This window comes from Hemicordylus capensis, chromosome 1, assembly GCF_027244095.1.
Source record: "Hemicordylus capensis ecotype Gifberg chromosome 1, rHemCap1.1.pri, whole genome shotgun sequence".
NCBI lineage: Eukaryota > Metazoa > Chordata > Lepidosauria > Squamata > Cordylidae > Hemicordylus > Hemicordylus capensis.
Window position 1 is genome coordinate 282623426 of NC_069657.1, and position 20306 is coordinate 282643731.

The following is a 20306-nucleotide window of genomic DNA, read 5'->3' on the forward strand; positions in this document are numbered from 1 at the left end:
TATCTTATGTCAGAAAAGCGATGATAAAATTATTTCACCTTTTGGCATAACACATTTCCCCGGTCTACTTTATGTAGCATATAAGTACCCACCACTTTCCTATCCAAAACCTCTCCCCCTTTAAAAAAGCAAGCAAGCAAAGACTCCGGTTACAAAATCACCCAACACCAATTTCTACAAAAATAATTGTCACAATGCATACGATTCTAAGAATGGGTTTCTAGAACTTTTCATGAGCTTCCCTCTTAAAATAATCTATTGTCATGGTTGAGAATTCTTAAGGAATGCAAATGTTGAATTGCTTATCTTCAAACAAAACTATGCAATATTGCTAAAACTGACCATCTTTACTAGAAGCTTGGAAAGTAGCCACAGAAAATAATAGAAATAGACTAAAATAATAGAGAGTAACTTCTCTCTTAGGTAATTTGGCAGATGGCAGTTTTAAAGCTAGAATTATTAAGTATATAGAAGGACAAGCCTTGCTGAGGAGAATCAGAATGGCTTCTGCAAAGTCCTATGTCAGAAGCCTTTTTAACATTTTTTGGAGCATCAACTAACATGTAGATGGGGTGATCTGGTAGACCTTATATACTTGGACTTTCAAAAAGATTTTGACAATGTTCCTCACTCAAGGCCCCTGAGTAAACATAAGTCATGGGATTAAAAGTCACAGGTCCTCTTATGGGCTCATAATTGCTTAAAGAGCAGGAAGCAGAGGATAGAATACTGTTGGCAAAATATGTTCTAACCCCTGCTAACTGGGCAAAGAGGCACTTTTTACTGTGGTGATTCTCTTTATTTAGCAGGGGGAGAGTAATTGGCCCTATCCACCCCCAGCACAGTACTTCCAGTGACTGTTGCTGGTGTCTATCTCGTGTTTCTTTTTAGAATGTAAGCCCTTTGGGGACAGGGATCAATCTTATTTGTTTGTTATCTCTCTGCGTAAACCACCTTGAGCCATTTTTGGAAGGGCGGTATAGAAATCAAATTATTATTATTATTGTTATTTATTTATTTATTTATTTACACAGTCAGACAGGTGTTATTGACTGGTTTGTTTTATCCAGACACCGAGTCCTTCCCAAGGACCTAGGATGGCTGAATTTTATTGTCAATGTTGTTGCTGCTGTCATAGATATCGTCGCAGAATATAGGCTGTTCCCAGTAAAGCTGCTTTTTGTAATTGGCTGATGGTTATTTCTGTGGCCCCTATGGTGTTGAGGTGCTCTTCAAATTATTATTATTATTTCTTGTTTACACAGTCAGACAGGTGTTATTGACTGGTTTGTTTTATCCAGACATCGAGTCCTTCCCAAGGACCTGGGATGCCAGAATTTTATTGTCAATTGTTATAGATATCATCGCAGAATATAGGCTGTTCCCAGTAAAGCTGCTTTTTGTAATTGGCTGGTGGTGATTTATTATTATTATTATTATTATTATTAGAATAAATGACAGTTTTCACAATGGAGGGGTGACATGATCGTAATGAATTTTCTCACTTCCACCAGTGTGAAGCAAGGATAGAAAAACATAAGAACAGGCCTGCTGGATTGGGCCCAAGGCCCATCTAGTCCAGCATCCTGTTTCACACAGTGGCCCACCAGATGCCGCTGGGAGCCTACAGCAGGAGTTGAGGGCATGCCCTCTCTCCTGCTGTTACTCCCCTGCAACTGATATTCAGAGGCATCCTGCCTTTGTGGCTGGAGGTGGCCTGTAGCCCTCTGACAAGTAGCCGTTGATAGACCTCTCCTCCATGAAGTTATCCAAGCTCCTCTTAATAAGAATATTAACATTAAGGAACCATTTAGCTTTCCTTCAAATTATGGAGGACATGGGAGAAGTAAAAATGGAGGCTGTTCTCACGAGCAGCCTAACCCAGCCTGAGGCAGCCCAGCCCGGTTAGGCTGGCCATGTGGGGTGCTGGGATCCCCGTGGATCCATACTTCTCTGTGCAGCCTAGCCCTCTTAAACAACCTGGCGGTTAACTGTTAGCTGTGGTTAAGGATGCAGGCATGCCCTTAACCCAGTTGCTGGGTATCATGTGTCTCCTCAGGCTCCCAGAGTGCCCATCTGACAGGGGAATCCAAATGCACCGCCGAGATCACACAGTACGTTGTGGGATGTGGCAGCCGGAAAAACTAGTTCTGGCCAGAGATATCTCCTTGCTTGTGCCTAATGTGTGGCCGTGAGAGAGGTGTGCCAAAGACAGACAGCTTGATCACCTGGGGGGTAGGTGCATTGAAAGCAGCCTTCCCACCATGCCCTCCCCACCTGCTCACGGCAATCATGAGAATCGCCTCAATTTTCCATTGATGGCAATGACTAGGGCCAATATAGGACTGCATAAATGTGTTTACTGCAAACTGAATACATTGTACCTGGATGTTTAACGCACACAGCATAATCAGCCCATGAACAGTGGGTAATATGATTGTGTTTTCCCCTTTTTTTCCAAGGGACTATGGAAGCTAGATCAGAAGCTGCCAAGGGAAGGAAACACCTGCCACATCATCAGCATTCTTGCTAGCTGAGACACTACTAAGAGGCAGCATTTGTCCTTTCCGGAGATGATTCAAGCTTTGAAGACTTCTGGCAGGGATGACACAAATGCAAGCTACTTGCTGGAAGCAGAACTAATGAGCAGTGTCACTCATGTGGCGTACGGTTTGACAACAGATGTACACGTTGGTAGCTAAGTATTTGCCTGTTATGTTGTTGTTTTGTGCAAGAGCATCTAAAGCACACACCCATTGCAATCCTCGGACATGTTGATGACATTTGAAACCGTCCCCAGATTAGCTCAACAAAACAGCAGAGTAGCACTCAGTAAATGGGGATTAGAAAGAATGGAATCAATAGGTGCAAAATTACAATTAAGGAACTAAAAAGAATCCAATGCCTTAGGAGTATATGAAGCTACATTATGCCAAGTCAGAACTTGGGTTCATCTTGTTCTGTATTGCATACAGTGACTGTAAGTGGCTTTCCAAGGTTTCAGGCAGGAGTCCTTTGCAGCCCTACCTTGAACTTGGGACTTCCTGCATGCAAAACAGCTGCTTTACCACTGAGCTATGACCAGAGGTACACCTAAGAAATTTTGGAGCCTGGACCTAAAGGACTTTGGAGGTCCCCCTCCCCTGCAAATGAAGCATCATCATGCTCTACAGGGTGACCACACCATGCAGGACAGACTAAAGAGGATTTTGGGGCCCCCAGGGGCTATGGAAGCTCTGGACTTTGGCCCTGAAATCCAGGGGTAAGAGTGCCTCTGGCTATGGCCCCTATGACCTTGTGAACATGTGCTTTTTGCTGAAGGAAATTTTTAAAACTTGTTTTTAAATTGTTTTGGCTATTTAATTGGTTTTTTATGATGTTTTAATTGTTAATTTTATTTTATGTAGTTTATAATTTTTGTTTTGTTAATTGATTTTAATGGTGTTTTAGTGTAAACCGCCCTGAGCCTTTTGGAAGGGCGGTATAACATTTTTAATAATAAATAAATAATAAATTTTTAAAAGGTGTTTCAAAATATGGTTGAATAAATCCATAAAGAACTTTAGCAGTTTTCCTCGGCCATGTTTTTGGAGACTCCTCCAATCTGGACCTTCCCCTATGAAGTATTGGAAGTCTTGATCTGTGAATAAATCCCATATATTACCTACTGAATCTATTTCCTGAGCCCCAAACCTTATTCATTCTAAAGCAATACAAAAATAGGTTTAAGAGTTCACTTAGTTTAAATTAGGAAATATTCAATCAATTAGAATGATTAAGCATGAAATAATGCAGCTAATTAATTGAATCTTTAAATAACTCACTCACTGATCACTTAGACTACAAATGAAGTTATCTGAGTCAACAGATAGGACTTGCAATGTAAAAAGTCAGTATTAATATTCAGTGCTTTTTTCCTGCAAAGGCTTATAGACTTAAACAATGCTGTGTGTGAAGTCAAGTGTAATCTCTACAGGTCAAGATTTCAAACTGAGCTGAAATTGAAGACATTTTCAAATACAAGTGTTTTGTTTCCTTTGACACATGCTGTGCTCTTTTCTTATTCCCTGTCTACAGCCTATGGGAAGCTGCTTATGCCACACATGAAAATATGAAACCTTGATCAGTAAGACTACTGTTTGTATCATCCTCCTTTTATATCAAGCCACCTAAGCCACCTTATATCAAGCCTCCTTTTATATTAAGCACAGTGGGGAAATAACTTGACTAGCAAGCCAGAGGTTGTTGGTTCGAATCCCCGCTGGTATGTTTCCCCAGACTATGGGAGACACCTATATTGGGCAGCAGCAATACAGGAAGATGCTGAAAGGCATCATCTCATACTGCATGGGAGGAGGCAATGGTAAACCCCTCCTGTATTCTACCAAAGACAACCATAGGGCTCTGAGGTCAGCAGAAGTTGACACCAACCCGACAGCACACTTTACCTTTACCTTTTCTATCAGATAGACTATGACTCTTGTCAAGTCTCTGGTACGTGCTTAGTCTTACTCCTAACAGGAGTAGGACTGAGCTTGCACTAGAAACATGCCAAGTAGGGTTGTGCGGTTTTTTTCTGTTTTGTTTCTGGCCCGAATCCGAGACACCCCCATTTTGTTTTTTGGTTGAAATCAGCCAATCCGAAACACCCCAACTTTGTTGTTTGTTTGAAATTGCAAAATCCGAATCCAAAACGTTTTGGATTTTTAAAAAATGGCCCTGGGGCAAAACTAGTGGATGGTGGGTGGTAGTGCCCAATGGGTGGAAGCTACCACCCAAATTTCAGAGGAATTGGGCAAAGGGCTGATTTTTGGTGAATTTTTTGAAGTTTAATATTTTCCCCATAGGGAATAATGGAGGTTTCAGCAAAAGTATAGTTTCATGTCAGGCGGCGGGAGGGTTGGCCCAGAGCAGAGTAGGGTGGGTGTGGGGCACTGGGGTGGCCCAGAGCGAGTGGTGGTGTAGAGCACATAGGGTGCCAACCACCCCCATTTTTTTATTTTATTTATTGTTAAATTTACATCCCGCCTTTCATTAAGAAAATCTCAAGGTGGCTCACAATAAAATTTAAAAACATGATTATAAAAAAGACACATTAAAATATTGAGCTAAAAAGTATAAAAACAAATCTGATTATTAAAAATAATAATAAAAAATTAAAACAATCATAAAAACAGCACAAAATACAAGAAGCAACCCATGGGGTACTGGGTTCTGTTGTTTCTGAGATGTTTTGAGCGTAGATCCTCTCGTAGCATATGAGAGTGGATTCATGGTTTGTCGTTGAAAATCTCATATGCTACCAGAGAATCTACACACCTCAGAAACAACAGAACTCAGCACCCCATGGGTTAGCAACCCATGGGGGTGGTTGGCACCCTATGTGCACTACACCACCACTCGCTCCCGGATACCCCAGTGCCCCCCAGGTGGAGTTATGGGTCTGCTGAAACCTCTATTATTCCGGGGGGGGGGGGGGGGGCGGCATGCTTATAGACACCTAAACTCCAGCAATTCCTAAGAGTCAGCCCTTTGCCCTATTCCTTTGGAATCTGGCTTGTGGCAGGCACCTCTTGAGGCACTGCCACCCAACCCACTGTTTTGCCCCTCAGGCCCCCTTTCTGCCCTAAATCTGCCCCAAAGACATGTAAACTTCAGAAAATCTTTAAAAATCAGCCCTTTCCCCAAATCCTTTGGAATCTGGGTGGCACCAGGCACCTATTGGGGCACTACCACCTGGCCCACTCTTCTGCCCCCAAAGCCCCCTTTCTGGCCCGAATCCACCCCAAATAACATCAATATCACACATCAACAACAACAGCAGAGCTTTGCAAAGAACCAGGCAGATTTCCAAAGGTCATGCACATTCACATCCCCTCCCCCCCAAATGCAATTGATCTACACACAACAATGTGAAACAACAACAATGAAATGTACACTGCCCCACTGGCCAATGAGTGTAAATTTTACCCTTAAATTTCCTTAAAAGTAATAAGGAGGCAATTGCCAGCAGATCAGCCAATGCTTTCACTGGTCAATCTGCAAGCTGGAAGGGCCAGAAATTCCAACGGATGTCAAAACTCAAAATGGTGACTGAAAGAGAAAGACTTTTCTTTCAAAATGGAGTTCCAAAACAGCCGAAACAACAAAACGTTTTGTATCCAAAACAGTGACGTTTTGTTTCGGCTACAAAATTTTCTGTTTTGAGCATTGGGTGTTTTGTTTCGGCTACAAAACAGCTGAAATGGCCTGCTTTGGGCACAAAATGTTTTGTATTCGAAACGAAATGCACACCCCTAATGCCAAGTCTCTTGTTTGCTTGCAACAATATAGAGATGAAGAATGAGTTCTGTATTATTAGAAAAGAGCGGTTAGAGTAAAACAAACTAAAAATGCTACAGGAACACAGCCACTTAACCAAAGTTGGACTTTTTAAAGAAGTGGTACTTTCTCTCTGTTTTCTTGTGCTGATAGTGTTAGTATGTTCTGCAATACTAGATTCAAAAGAAAGTTAAGGCTTCAACCCTACATTGAATGTATATATTGAAAAGAGGAGTTTATCTCCAAATGCATTTCCACAAGATTACAGTACAAGGGTACTGTCGTCGCTTAAAAAGAGAATGGTGGTGGTGGCGGAAAAACTGTTTTGGGGAAAAGAATGATAATTATTTCAAAAAGGTTCTATGTCCATCCTGTCTGGATTTGGTCTTCCTTTGTTCATTTAGTTCGGTAATACAAAACATTAGAAATCACCGTAAGCTCTGTGTGAAATGTCGAGGAAGGTCAAGCCAGTGCTCTGTTTCACTCTGATTCTCATGTACTTACTCACACAACACAGTAAGGCTGTTCTCGCAAGCAGCCAAGAGCAGACTAGGGCAGCCAAGCCCGCTCTTGGCTGCTTGTGAGAAGCAGCGGGGGGCAAGTGGTTGCTGCAGTGGCGGCAAACCTGCCTGCGACGCCCTCCTTCAAAATGCTTTCTTAGCCTCACTTTTTTGGTTGTCTGTCAGCCCTGGCTACTTGCAGCTGGGGCTGGGTGACTGCGGGGTCCCCGGCCAGCATTGGGGAAATTCCCACAATGCACCACACCCCCATGTGGTGCATTATGAGAGTTTGGGGTGGCAGAGCAATGCATCCCAGCCCCCGCCCCCCGCCCCCGTGCTGCTGGGTGCAGCCGGAAATTATCTGGGCAGGCGATCTGCCCACCTAGCAAGAGAAGAGGGATCGTCTGCAGGGTGGTAAGTACTAGCAGCTTTCCTCCCCCTTTCCCTCGAGCTTTTTCTCGCCGATCGTGAGAAAGGGCTCAGTGAATACTTTATTGTGCATCAAGTTAATTGTTTGCCAATTAGCTTCTGATCATTGTTACTCTGTCAAAATTTCATCATATTATAGGTTGGGATTATGCTTGGCTTTATTACTAGTATTCTATTAGCATATTGATCTTTGCAACATCAGCATAGGGCAATGGAAACAGCAGGAAATGTGCCTACAAATCTGGACCAAATGGAATTTGATATGATAGAGGAGTTAGATTGATAAAAATCAGTGCGATAGCTCTTCCAGCTTTTCTTTTAGGGCTTTTCTTGTAGATTTGACATTGCTCCATTACAGAATGGAATTTAATAAAATTTTCAGCCATGAACATGCAAAACTTTGTTATATTGCGTGAAAATACTTGTCCCCTGGCAGTGGCTCCCCAAGGGCTGAAGCAGAGGTCTTCTGCTACCTGAGATCTTTTAACTGGAGATGCCAATGACTGTATGGGGGACCATCTATGCATAGCATGTATAGTGCACAACCCCTGAGCCATAGGTCATTCAGTGAATTGATAGAAAAAAGCAATACTACACATATTGCCAGGTAGTTTGGGGTTAATAAGGTTCCTACATATGTAGCTTTTAACTTGTTTGGTCTATTTTCTGGCACAACAATAAACATGGTTGAGATTGCATTTGGAACAAAAGACCTAGAGCCTATTGGCAAGGGTATTTCTAAAGAAGAATCAAATATTTTTTTTAAAAGCTGTGTTTTCTCTCTCCTTGTCATCCAAAAAACAAGATGGGGACAGATGGCAGAAACAGACTCATATTTCCCATGAGATGAGGCAGAATTGCTACAGAAGATCAGGATCAAACCAAACAGGTGATTCTGAAATCAAGATATCTGAAAACCTAATTTGCAATGCCGGATCGACATTCTGGACAAGGTAGGCAGCCTTCCAAACTTTTGAATAAAACTGTACAAAAGATAAAATAGGAGGAAATGAGGAAGGTGATGGAAAAACATCAGACATTACCTAGATCACTGTCCTTCATTGCAAGGCCTAGAAGCTAATGGCAGCTCCCATTCACCCTTGGTTTGGCTCCTTGACTAATTGTTTATAGACTTTTGCAAAGCTTCAGCCGAAGCCATGTACTCCACGCAGTTTTCCTGGAACTGTACAGAAGTGACTATGCCCCCCGCCCCATGCTGTGCTGCACTTTCCCCAGCACTGGTGGAGCTCCTTTAAGGAAACTGAGACCAGTCAAGCCCCAGCACCTTCTTGGAAGGTTCACATGGAGGACTAGAAAGTATAGTCCTCCTAGAGCTCTGTGGGAAAAGCTTTGGAAAGGACCAAATCTCCCAGCAGTCCATGTACACCTGCTTAGGTGGTGCTGGGGCTTGGCAGGGCTCTGCTTCTCTTAAAGCACCCCCCCACCCCCTCTGCCCCCAGTACTGGGGGGAAATGGAGCACACACTGAGGTCAACACAGTGGGGAATGGCTCTCATGTGAACTTTTTTTTTTTTGACAAAGTGCCCACGCCCCCAGCTGCTTGAAAGCAATGAATATCACTGCTTTAGATAATTGACCTCCACTAAGGAAGGTTTTATATTATCCTTTGGGATTTTGCCCTGATGGCCACTGCTCGAGGTGGGATGTGAGTGTCTGAGATAGCCTAGGCAGCCCGGGATAGTGGGGGAGCCCAGGAGAGAGCAGTTTCTCTGCTGTGGCAGCCTTAACTATTAAGAGGACGTGCTTGCATCACTCTTGAACTCCTTGTCCCATTGCTTCCTGGCTTCTTGACTAAGAGCAGAGGAAATCACAGCTTTCTAATTGGCTTCTTCTCTCCCACTTATGGCCAGTGTTGCAAACTGCACATATGCTCAGTGCCTTTCCCAAACCGTGTGTGACTTCCAGAACTCACAAAAAGGCTAGGTGTGGCTCCTTCACTGCGGCAATGAACACACAGGTTGCCTTGATGCAGGTCTGCACAACTTTGGCCCTCCAGCTGTTGTTGTTAATGATGATGATGATGATGATGATGTATTTGTATACCGCCCCAAACCAAAGTCTCAGGACTAAAACTCCCATCATCCCATGCCACAGTGGCCAATAGCCAGGAATGATAGAAGTTATAGTCCAATATCTGCAGGGTGCTTTCCAAGTTACCCGCTCAACAGTGGCAAAATGCTTCAGTTCAGGCAAATCACATTCAAAATGTAAATTGCAAAGCGCCCAGCAGGGGAAGCAGTCTTATGAAAACTAACAACCAGAAAATACAGCAACCTTTTTACACTGGACATACAGTGTTATAGCAGTAAATTGCAGTGATTAAATCCGAAACAAGGCATTGGAAATGTGAATGGCACCCTGCTGTCAGAGTAGGGACTGTGGTGGCACAAACACAGGAAGTGCGGAAGCACACTTCGGAGATAATGTCGTGACCCCATTGCAGGGTCTAATCTGGAAAGCGTCCAGGAGAACCAAAGTTGTGCAGCTTTGTCTTGATGTTTGTGGGGAAACAGTGGCTGCAAGTAGGATCCTTCAGCTTCCTTCACCCCCTCACCATTTGGGGTCTTTTCTCAAGCTTCTAACAAGCCAACAAGCAAAGCAGGAGTGGTGAGATAGCTGAACAGCTTAGAACCCAGACAACATAAGCACATGTCCAAACATATATGTCAGAGAGCCTTGCCACTATTTCCTACAACTAGAAGCTGCTTCTGGGAAATTTAGAAGCATTAGAAGGTGGGAGAAGGTGGTGTGTAACCCATTTCCTGTCCACCATTTCCCTACTACATACTGTCCTGTTCTAGCAGATTTAAGCCCCATGGCGTTTGTGTCACCTGTTAGCAAGGGCAAGTTCCTATCTCAAGCCACCTGGTTTTGCATGAGCTGCTGCTAATAATAATAATAATAATAATATTTATGTACCACTTTTAACTTTAAAAGATCTCAATGTGGTTTCCACAGAAAAAGGAATAAGCTGGTTCCCTGTCCCAGAATGGCTCTAAAATTTAATCTAAATCTAAAATGCCAGCCACAAGCATTGGAGAGATGCTGTGCGAGGGGTTGAATAGGGCCATTTGTGCCTCATATACATCTGAGTGAGGATGTGAAACTGGGGAGAGCTGAGGGTGCTTCAATTAGAGTGGTTATGGGTAGGGGAAGGTGTGGCATGGGCCTCATTTACATCAGAAGAGGGGAAGAGTGATTCAACATCTTATTCCTATCCCTTCTTCTGACTGTTCCCATAATGGGAGGGTTCCTGGCTGCTTTACCAGCTTGTCCTTTGGCCTGCTGGTGCTGGTGCTTAATGCCAGGTTGGTCTAGAATCAAATCTCTATGATCCATGATTTAATTGTGGAGGGAGAGGCTGACCTGGTTTGTATTAGGGAGACCTGGGTGGGAGAGCTGGCAGAAATTAGTCCTTTCCCAGCTGTGTCCACCTGGGTATTTAGTGCAGCATCAGTGTGAGCTGGAGGGCCAGGGCGGGGGAGGGGTCGTGGGTCGCTGTAATTTATAAAAGCTCTATTTCCCTCTCTAGGCCCCCTGTCCAAGTGAGTGCTGATTGAGAGTGTTTGTACTTGGTGTTGGGCTCTTGGGACAGAGTGGGGATTTTGTTGGTGTACAGCCACCCCGCTGCCCAGCTTTCTCCCTGCCTGAGCTCATGGAGGTGGTCTCGGATTTGGTGTTGAGGACTCGCACAATGATTGTTCTGGAGGACTTCAACATCCATGCTGAGGCTGCCTTGTCTAGGGCGGCTCATGCCTTCATGGCCGCCATGACAACCATGGGGCTTTCCCAACATGTTGCTGGCCCAGCACATGAATTGGGACACACTCTGGATCTGGTTCTTTCAACTGGACAGGAAGATGGTGATTTGAAAGTGGGAGATATGTCATCTATGCCCTTGTCACGACTAGGTCACTTCCTTCTGAGGTTTAGAGTCTTAGCAGCTACACCTCTCTACAAGGGTGGGGGACCTATAAAAATGGTCTGCCCCTGGAAATTGATAGACTCCAATGGGTTCCTGAGGGCTCTGGGGGATTTTCCAACTGGTATGGCAGGCGCTCCTGTTGAAACTCTAGTTGCTCTTTGGATTGCTCAAGCAGTTGAGATGATAGCTCCCAAATGCCCTCTCCTTCAAAGCAGAGCCCATGCAGCGCCTTGGTATACACCTGAGGTGAAGGTGATGAAATGAGCTAGGAGATGACTGGAATAAAAGTGGAAGAAATCTTGGGCTGAGTCTAAGTGAACACAGGTTAGAGCTCACTATTGAGCCTATTCTGTGGCATTGATGGAAAAGAAGAAATGTTTTTTTTCATCCACCATTGTCGTCCTCTCAGTGTAGTCCAGTAGGACTTTTCTGGGTGGTGTGTGGCCAGGCAACGTGTATTAGAACCTTTGGTAGCACACTGTGAAACATTTGCACAGCACTTTGAGGGTAAAATTGCTTGCATTCGCCATGAGTTGGATTCTACGGCAGATGCAGAGTCATTGGAAGAGGTGTCCAGAGTAACACCTGGTCTAGTTTTGCTGGAGCAGTTTCAATTATTGGTCCCCGAGGATATGGATAGGGTGTTTAGTTGAGTTCGGCCAACCACGTGCTTGCTTAACTCTTGGCTCATTAAACCTAGTAGGGAGGGAATTTTTATCTGGGTCCAGCAGATTCTAAATGCCTCATTGAGAGAGGAAGTGGTCTCAGCTCCATTGAAGGAAGCTATTATTCGACCACCCTTAAAAAAACCCAGTCTGGACCCAGAGGATGTAAACCATTATAGGCTTGTGGCCAATATTCCCTTCCTGGGCAAGGTGCTTGAGCTTGTAGTGGCTGACCAGCTCCAGACACTCTTGGAGGAAATGCACTATCTAGATCCATTTCAATCAGGATTCAAAGCTTCAGGCCCAGCTTTGGAACAGAAACTGCTTTGGTTACCCTGTGCAATGACTTGTGCAGAGATTGAGACCAGGAGTGCAACCCTGTTAATTCTCTTGGATCTCTCAGTGACTTTCGATACCATTGACCATGATATCCTTTTGGATAGGCTGGCCGAGTTGGGTGTAGTGGTCGAAGGTGATTCCACTCCTTGGAGTGGAACTGCAGCTTGGAGTGGAACCACCCCTCCACTGCTTGGAGGTGGTTCCACTCCTACCTTGAGGGTCATTTCCAAAATGTGGTGCTGGGGAATTACAGCTCAAGTCCTTGGAAGTTATGCTTTGGAGTTCTGCAGGGTTTCATTCTTTCCCCTATGCTGTAGCATCTGCATGAAACTGCTGGGATTGGTCAGCCAGAGCTTTGGCCTGAGGTGCTATCAGTATGTGGATGACAATCTCTTTTTGATCAGATGCAGGTGAGGCAGTGCATGGATGCATTAACGGACTGGATGAGGGTGAACAAGCTGAGAATCAGTCCAGACAAGACAGAAGTACTGCTGGTCAGTGGTTCCTGTGCCCAGGTGAATTATGTTCAGCTTGTTCTAGATGGGGTTGCACGCCCCCTGAAGGACCAGCTTAGCAGTCTGGGGTTGCTCATTGATCCAGCACTGTTGCTAGGTGGCCTCTGTGGCTCGGAGTGCCTTTTATCAGCTTCGGCTGACATGCCAACTGTGACCTTACCTGGACAGAGATAGCTTGGCCACAGTTACTCATGCTCTGGTAACCTCTTGCTTGGATGACTTCAATGCATGTACATGGGGCTGCCTTTGAAAATGGTCCAGAAACTGCAGTTGGTACAAAATAGGGTTGCAAGATTATTAACTGGGACTGGATGTTTTGAGCATATTATGGCAGTGCTTCATCAGCTGCATGGGCTCCCAGTCTGTTTCTGGGCCCAATTCAAAGTGCTGGTTTTAACCTTCAAAGCCCTAAATCGCTTGGGACTGGGCTACTTGAGAAAGCACCTTGCCCCATATGACCCAACCCAGACCTTCTTCAGAGGCTCTCCTCTGAGTGCCCCTGCAAAATGAGGTAAGGCAGGCGACTTCTAGGGAGAGGGCCTTTTTGGTTGTTGCACCCCATTTATGGAATAGCCTCCCCAGTGAGGTTCGCTTGGCTTCATCACTTTGTTCTTTTAGATACTAGGTAAAGACCTTTTTGTTCACTCAGGCCTTTTAATTTTTGATTTTTAAATGTGATTTTTAACTGATTTAAACAGTTTTTAAATTGCTTTGTATTGTATTTTGTATTTTCTTCCCCCCAGCTTTTGGTCTGTTATGAATGCTGTGTTGTGAGCCGCCCAGATAACAATTTGTTATGAGGTGGTTAATAAAATTATTACTATTATCATTATTAGTTCTCCCCCAGCTAAATATAAGAGAGCACCATTTAAAAGGTCCCTGTTTGCCCAGCTAACAGGAGTTATGTGTGTAAGTTTTTGCATTTTAAGGGGGAGAAAAGAAACCTTCTGCAATTTTGGAGGGACAGATTTGTATGCTACACCCAAGGAACACAGGATAGTTTACACAAATTCATATCTCATTTGAGCCCTTTTCATATCTGAGGGCCCTGGGGGATGCAAGAAGGATGAATAGAAGAGTCTTGACTAGTCCTGCCTCCTGTGTTGATGCACTCTGTGGTCACATGCCAGGCTCTTCCCATGTTCAGTCTGTCTGCTCTAAATACAGGGGAAATCCCCACCCCACTCCAGAGGCGTAACTAGGGAAAACGGCGCCCGGGGCAAGCACTGAAATGGTGCCCCCCCGCCCCCCCAACATACTACATTATACTTAGGTTTTTCCTCACAAGCGCCCGCTGCCGCCGCCAAGCCAGGCCACTGACTGGCCGCTAGGCGCCAGCAAAGCAATGGGGGGGGGCGCAGGCGGCGTGGAAGGGACCGCTCGTGGGGGAGGGGGCACCGACGCGCTCCCTTGACTGCTGCAGCGCTGCTGCACTGAGCAGGAAACATTTGTATTAACAAAACATTAAAAAAATATTTTTAAAAATTGGTCATGGCGGCGCCCACCACGTGACCAGAAAAGATGGCGCCCGGGGCACGTGCCCCCCCTGCCCCCCTATAGTTACACCTCTGCCCCACTCTATTCTCAAACTTTGCTGGCCAGGATTCTATAATGTGGGGTGAATGTTCACTTGGCTATTAGTAGCAGTATGACTGTCCTCATACTTCCCGTCCTACAAAAGATATCCTTTCAATTGGTGTTGGTTATGGAAACCGAATAAGGAAAGTCTATGCGATTTTATTTATAACAAGCATGACCTGGGATGGGGCTGTCCAGTCAAATTTTATTATTATTATTATTATTATTATTATTATTATTATTATTATTATTATTATTATTTAATTCAATTTCTATACTGCCCTTCCAAAAATGGCTCAGGGCAGTTTACACAGAGAAATAATAAATAAATAAGATGGATCTCTGTCCCTAAAGGGTTCACAATCTAAAAGAAACATAAGATAAACACCAGCAACAGTCACTGGAGGTACTGTGCTGGGGGTGGATAGGGCCAATTCACAAATGAAAGTGAATTAACATGAATTTGTTTCTGAATGCCTACTCCTACTTTCTAAAGAGTGAGTGCCATCGGACACAGTGGGGCTGATTCCTGAGTCAAAATGCATAAGGCTGCATGGCATATAAAGGTTCTGCTTATCCCGTCAGCTATTACAGAAGGTCAGTAGGTGCAAACAGGAGTTCATTTGGCCCACAGCCATCTGGCAAAGACACATGTCATGAAACAAATACTCATTTTGCAAGATCATCTAAATGAAGAACTGGGTAAGAAGTTAGGCATCTTCCTTAGAGGAAGAGCACATTCGTGCAGGAGGAAAAGGGGTGCGCTTTAAAACTCTGCTCTTGTGAAAATCTTCGTTTTCCTCCCTAATATTGGTACCCTAATGTTTAGAATGCTGGCTTCCTGGCTTTTCTTATGAAGTGATGATGCTTTAATGCAGGGCTGCTCAGCGTAGGCTCTCCAGCTGTTTTGGGACAACTCCCATAATCCCTACCCACAGTAGCTGATAGTCAGGGATTATGGGAGTTGTAGGCCAACCTCTGCAGGAGGGCCAAAGCTGAGCAGCCCTGCTTTAATGTATGAATGCATCACTGTGTTGCAGTAAACTATTTCACATCGATCAGAATAGAGAATGTAATTTAAGGTTGCGTAATTTTGCCCATAGAGCCTAATCCATACCTGCGGATGCCAGTTAAGGTCATTCTGTTTACTGGAGTAAGTTTTGTGCCAGCTGTGAATATAGGTGCAAGACTGAGCTAGGAAAAATGCATCCAGTACATAGTTTTTACTGTGAAAAGTTATGGAAGGTCATGTGATTTGGATTTCATTCCCAGAAGCAAATAGCAACACAGAAAAGACCAATATGGCGTGCAGCCAGTTGGTTTACATGCTGCATTTAAAAGGACAGCCCTGAAAGATCCAGGTCCAAACCCTGGCATCTCAAGGTAGGGTCTGGAAAACCCCTGTCTGAAATGAAATGTAAATAAGCCTCACGTGCATTCATCAAAAGCAGGGCAGCTTTTTGAATGATTGCCAGAACTGTGTCAAAATCAGAATTGGAAGTAAAAGAGCCACAATATTAATCAGAATTTTAATTTTTGTAAATTTTAGCAGGGGAAGAGAAACTTTTTAAAAATCAATAGGACTTAAAAGTACTTAAGTTTAGGTGGATCATGCCCCTTGATTGAAAGTCTTGTCGACTGTGGTAGACTTAGCTTACTTTGAAAAGGCAATGAAGCTATTCTCATGATCAGTGGAAAACGGGCTAAGGGTGATCGTGAGCCCACTGATTGTGAGACTCACCGGGCTCGCAGCCGAGCCTGGTTGAGTCCAAGTGGGTCACCTGCTTAAGTAGCGCTCCCCTAAGCCCAGGTTAGCGGAGCGAGCAACTCACGAGTAGACCCCCCACTGGGAGGCTGAAAAGCAGGCTTAGGGGTCTTTCCAGCATGCCCTGCATGCTCGTGCATGGCATGCTGGTGTTTCCGGGGACCGCACAGCCCCCGATCCTCCCAGCCCCCGCTGGCTCCATAATGGAGCCGGCAGTCGTGTGGGTGGCCACTTCGGCCGCACAGAGCAGACTGCCTGCTTGTGTGCGGGGAGAGCGGGCTAAGCCACTCTCCCCACTCACCCTCCCAGGCTCTTCTCACTGATCGTGAGAAGTGTTGGAAGTTAAAGGACTTTGCGCTGTCTCTTGTCTCAGACAGTGGAGGACAGACTAGTGAGTCAGAGGGCTAGAGGGTCAAGACATTGGTCATCCCTTCTCCACTGCTCTGACACTATCCCTTTGAAATATAGATTGGTACTCTTAGGGATTAACTTCCTTCCTCTCTCTCTTCCCTACCTGCCCTTCTACCTTGCAACATGGCAAGCTCCTCTCCCTGTACCATGTGTGCAGAGAAGATGCAGAATCCATCTGCATCCAGCTAGATAGATAGATTAGAGATCCTAACTCCTCACTTTCCTATCTAGAATGGAGTTGCTTAATAAATGCCTGATATATTGATTTGAAACTATGAATTGGCTCCAAAGTTACTTTACTCTCAGCACACACGCATGCCTAACTAAATTCCGCTGTGTTGTGCCTCTGTGCACTCTGCTATAATGAGAAAGGGATTCTCTCACCACAGAGAATTTCCAACAACAAGAAGAACCTCAATATCATTGTATCACCCTTGTGCTCTTAACCCTGTTTAAGAGGGTGGCTGGCTTGATGGGTTTGCTGCTGAGGCTCCACTGGGATCAGGCACGATCCTGGCGGTTTTCACATACAGGCAAGACTGGGCTTGGCTTCATTATCCCGGTTTTGCCTGTGTGTGAGAAGAGCCTCAGTGTATGCATTGGTTATGGAGACAAGGTTCCTTTAAGAGATGGGCTGGAAGGAATATCCAGATATAGAATATTAAGTGAGAGGTGTGGCCAAGCCAGGCAGGGGAAACTAAGGGAAGAAGCTGGAAGGTTCTCTGTGTTAGGAGTTTCAATCGAGTGTGAGCATACAACAGTCTTTACATTATTCATACGACTGAGAACAAAACAGGATAGCCATGTTCTGTGCCTGGGGGAGACAGAGAGAACTCAGTGTGACATCATCACATCTCCTGGGGTTTTAATTTGGATGCTCACATGGCTCCTTCCCCCAGTCCACTAGCTCCGTTGGCCCAGCTCCGTGCACTTACATTTTTCCATGGCCTTCAGAGCTTTAAATATTTAAATAATCAGACATGAGATTTTTCTAAATGGGAGACAAAGGGCTGCATTGTACATTGTGTGTTTCAACCAGTACAGACAAAAGCAAGCATGCACTTACCCAGGGAATATCATATGCCTTGACTGGCAGCCGCACTTCCCCCAGATACGGATGCACAACGATAACCATGTATTTTCAGCCATGGAATTTGTGAAGTAGCCTTTGGTAAATGTGCGGTGATTTGCAGGTTTACCAGATGAAAAATAATTGAGAAAAATATATATCATTTCTGCCCAATAAATGTAGATATTGCTTGGACAGAGTGTTGCATATGATATTCTGTAGCTGAAGGAAGGAGGACTGGTGTAATACTGCACCAGCCTGAGTATATGTGACTCAGCTTGTATCGGACTTTTCCTTTGCGAATCGGATGCATCTGATGTCTGGATGGCAAATGTCAGTGTGCATTGTGGGGCATAAGATGAAGGCAGCCTGAGCCCCGAGCCTAGTACGAGCACTTGTGTTGAAGTTCATCTCAGTCCTTGCCAGTGAGATCTCCTCAGAATCATCTGAAGTCAAAGTCCAGTGAAGTCAATGAGATTATTAGCCTTAGCAAAGATTAGTTGCCTGAGTCGAGGTTTGTGGGATCAGTTCCTAAATTTACCTCTAATCTGCCTTTGCAGAAAGATGTACTTGATGATCTAGTAGGTAACCGCCTTAACTCCTATGATCTTAGACTCCTGTGCTTGTAGTAGCTATTAGGTTAGCCCCTTGCATTCAAGACCAATATACATCATATCTCTGAAGGGTTGCGAGTCCCAGCTTAGATTAAAGTGCCAGTTACTTAGGGGCAATAAATAGGAACTAAATTTACATTTCCCCTTTTTTTGTTGTTGGAAGCAATTTGCATGTTATGCTGCTAGATCCTAAAGTGAAAGGAAATGTGCTTGACGCTAAAATTGGCTTCGTGGCTCCAGTTGCCTCAGCTCAGCACCACCTGCCTCTAATCAAACTGTCCAATTACTGGAAACAATTGTTTTCTTGCCTTCTGGGAAGTAAAGAATTCCACCAGTAAAAGGATGCTTTGCAAATGTCGCTTTGCAACCAAGTTGTATTCATAATTTGTTTAAAAAAAATTAATATTTGAATACAGGATATGACCAGGGTTCTGCATATAGAATCACTCAATCAACAGGGTGCCCATGTGAGATGGCAAAAAGAATGCTGGAGTGTTGCTCTCTACAAAAAATAGACAGAGCATCCTGTCTAAAATCAGAGCAAGACGTCAGGAGTTATCTGGGTGTAAAAGCAAGATGAGAATGAGTCTCCAATTAGTCCATATGCTAATAAGGCTGATTAATATAGAAGGGAAAGTTTTCAGTTGCCTCTGTGAAAGGATAATCAGGGGCTCTCTTTGTTTTGCAGATTTCACATGGAAATTTTGCTCAAAATGTGATAGAAGCTACAGGCAGAATTGTACACTGATGCAACTCAGCTAGCTTTCTATGGGTGCCTCCAAGACCCATACTTAAAGGACCTCCTCCCCCTCCTCTCATATATGCCTGCCTGCTTATTGTTTAAGATCAGCTTGAGGGGCTCTCATGTTCCGTGTTCTACTGATAGCCGAAGTTCTGCTGACAGTGGCACGTGACAGAGCCTTGTTGGTGGTGGCTCTAGATAGTGTTGGGAAAGGCAATGATCAGCACTGCATTTGATGGTGAATACAAAGCCCTCCACTGCAAGTGCTGGCCTAATATGCAAGCTGTTTCTTCTTTGGCAGCCGGGGCACATGGCAGCAGAACAAACTGTAACTGTTGATACTATTCTGAACTAACCCTTTTCACATGTGAATCTCATGTCAGATACCACTCAAGGGGAGAGTTGAGCCAAGGCATGCAGAATGGACAGAGGCCCCTCCTCCTCATTTCCTTATCCTCAGTTGCATCCACTCATTGCTCATGTTTGCTGTAGCTGCTGCCAATTAAGTCTCACTATCCCCAAGTCCCACCTTAAATGGCACAGTGGGGAAATGCTTGACTAACAAGCAGAAGGTTGCCAGTTCGAATCCCCACTGGTACTATATTGGGCAGCAGCGATATAGGAAGATGCTGAAAGGCATCATCTCAAACTGTGTGGGAGGAGGCAATGGTAAACCCTTCCTGGATTCTACCAAAGACAACCACAGGGCTCTGTGGGTGTCAGGAGTCGAAACTGACTTGACGACACACTTTACCTTTACTTTTATCCCCAAGTCTCTCTTGGTTCTTCACAAGCCTGCACCAGAAGCAGCACAATTTGGCCACATCAGTAACCAGTGGGAAGCCATGTGGGCTTGTCACTATTTTCCTTAAAGGACTCCTGTGCCTTTAAAAAATGTATGTAGGATGGGTAGTTCAACAGATGCAGCTACACTCAGCACAGAGATGCAGTAATGAGGAAAGCTGCACCAGTACACCTCTTGCTTGGCTGTCTGGTTGTGTCGCTTTTAAGACAGAGGAACCTGGTCCTGTCTGTTGGCTGATGGGAGGCTCTGACACTGTGGACATAGTGTGTGTAGGGCAGATGTCATCATGTGTTGATTGGTGTCTTCTAGCTATTGTCAGTGACTGTGACTGTGACAGGTGGGCGGTGGAATTATTTGAAGAGACTTTGTGTGGGAGTGGATGGTATTGTTCCTATGACCCACTCTTGTTTCTCCTGTAATTACTATGATTTCTGCTTTGCTGCTGGGGGAGATAGGATTGGGACTAAGTTACACTGGCTCATGTGTTGGCTTTGGTTTGGCATGGTGGCTGCCGCTGAAGTGGGGCTATAGGATCAAGTTGCCCAAAGCACACAACTGCCTTCGGATTGTTCCCTTTCTCAACTAGATGTATCCTCTTCCAAAAGAAG

At 44.7% G+C, this 20306-nt stretch overlaps 1 long non-coding RNA gene across 1 annotated transcript; it reads left to right on the forward strand.

The window, feature by feature from the left end:
* Positions 1–3843: 3843 nt before the first annotated feature.
* On the forward strand, positions 3844–12899 carry LOC128340827 (uncharacterized). The gene is made up of 3 exons (XR_008314001.1): positions 3844–4126; positions 8056–8203; positions 12604–12899. It is a non-coding gene; the product is annotated as an uncharacterized LOC128340827 (long non-coding RNA).
* Positions 12900–20306: the final 7407 nt, after the last annotated feature.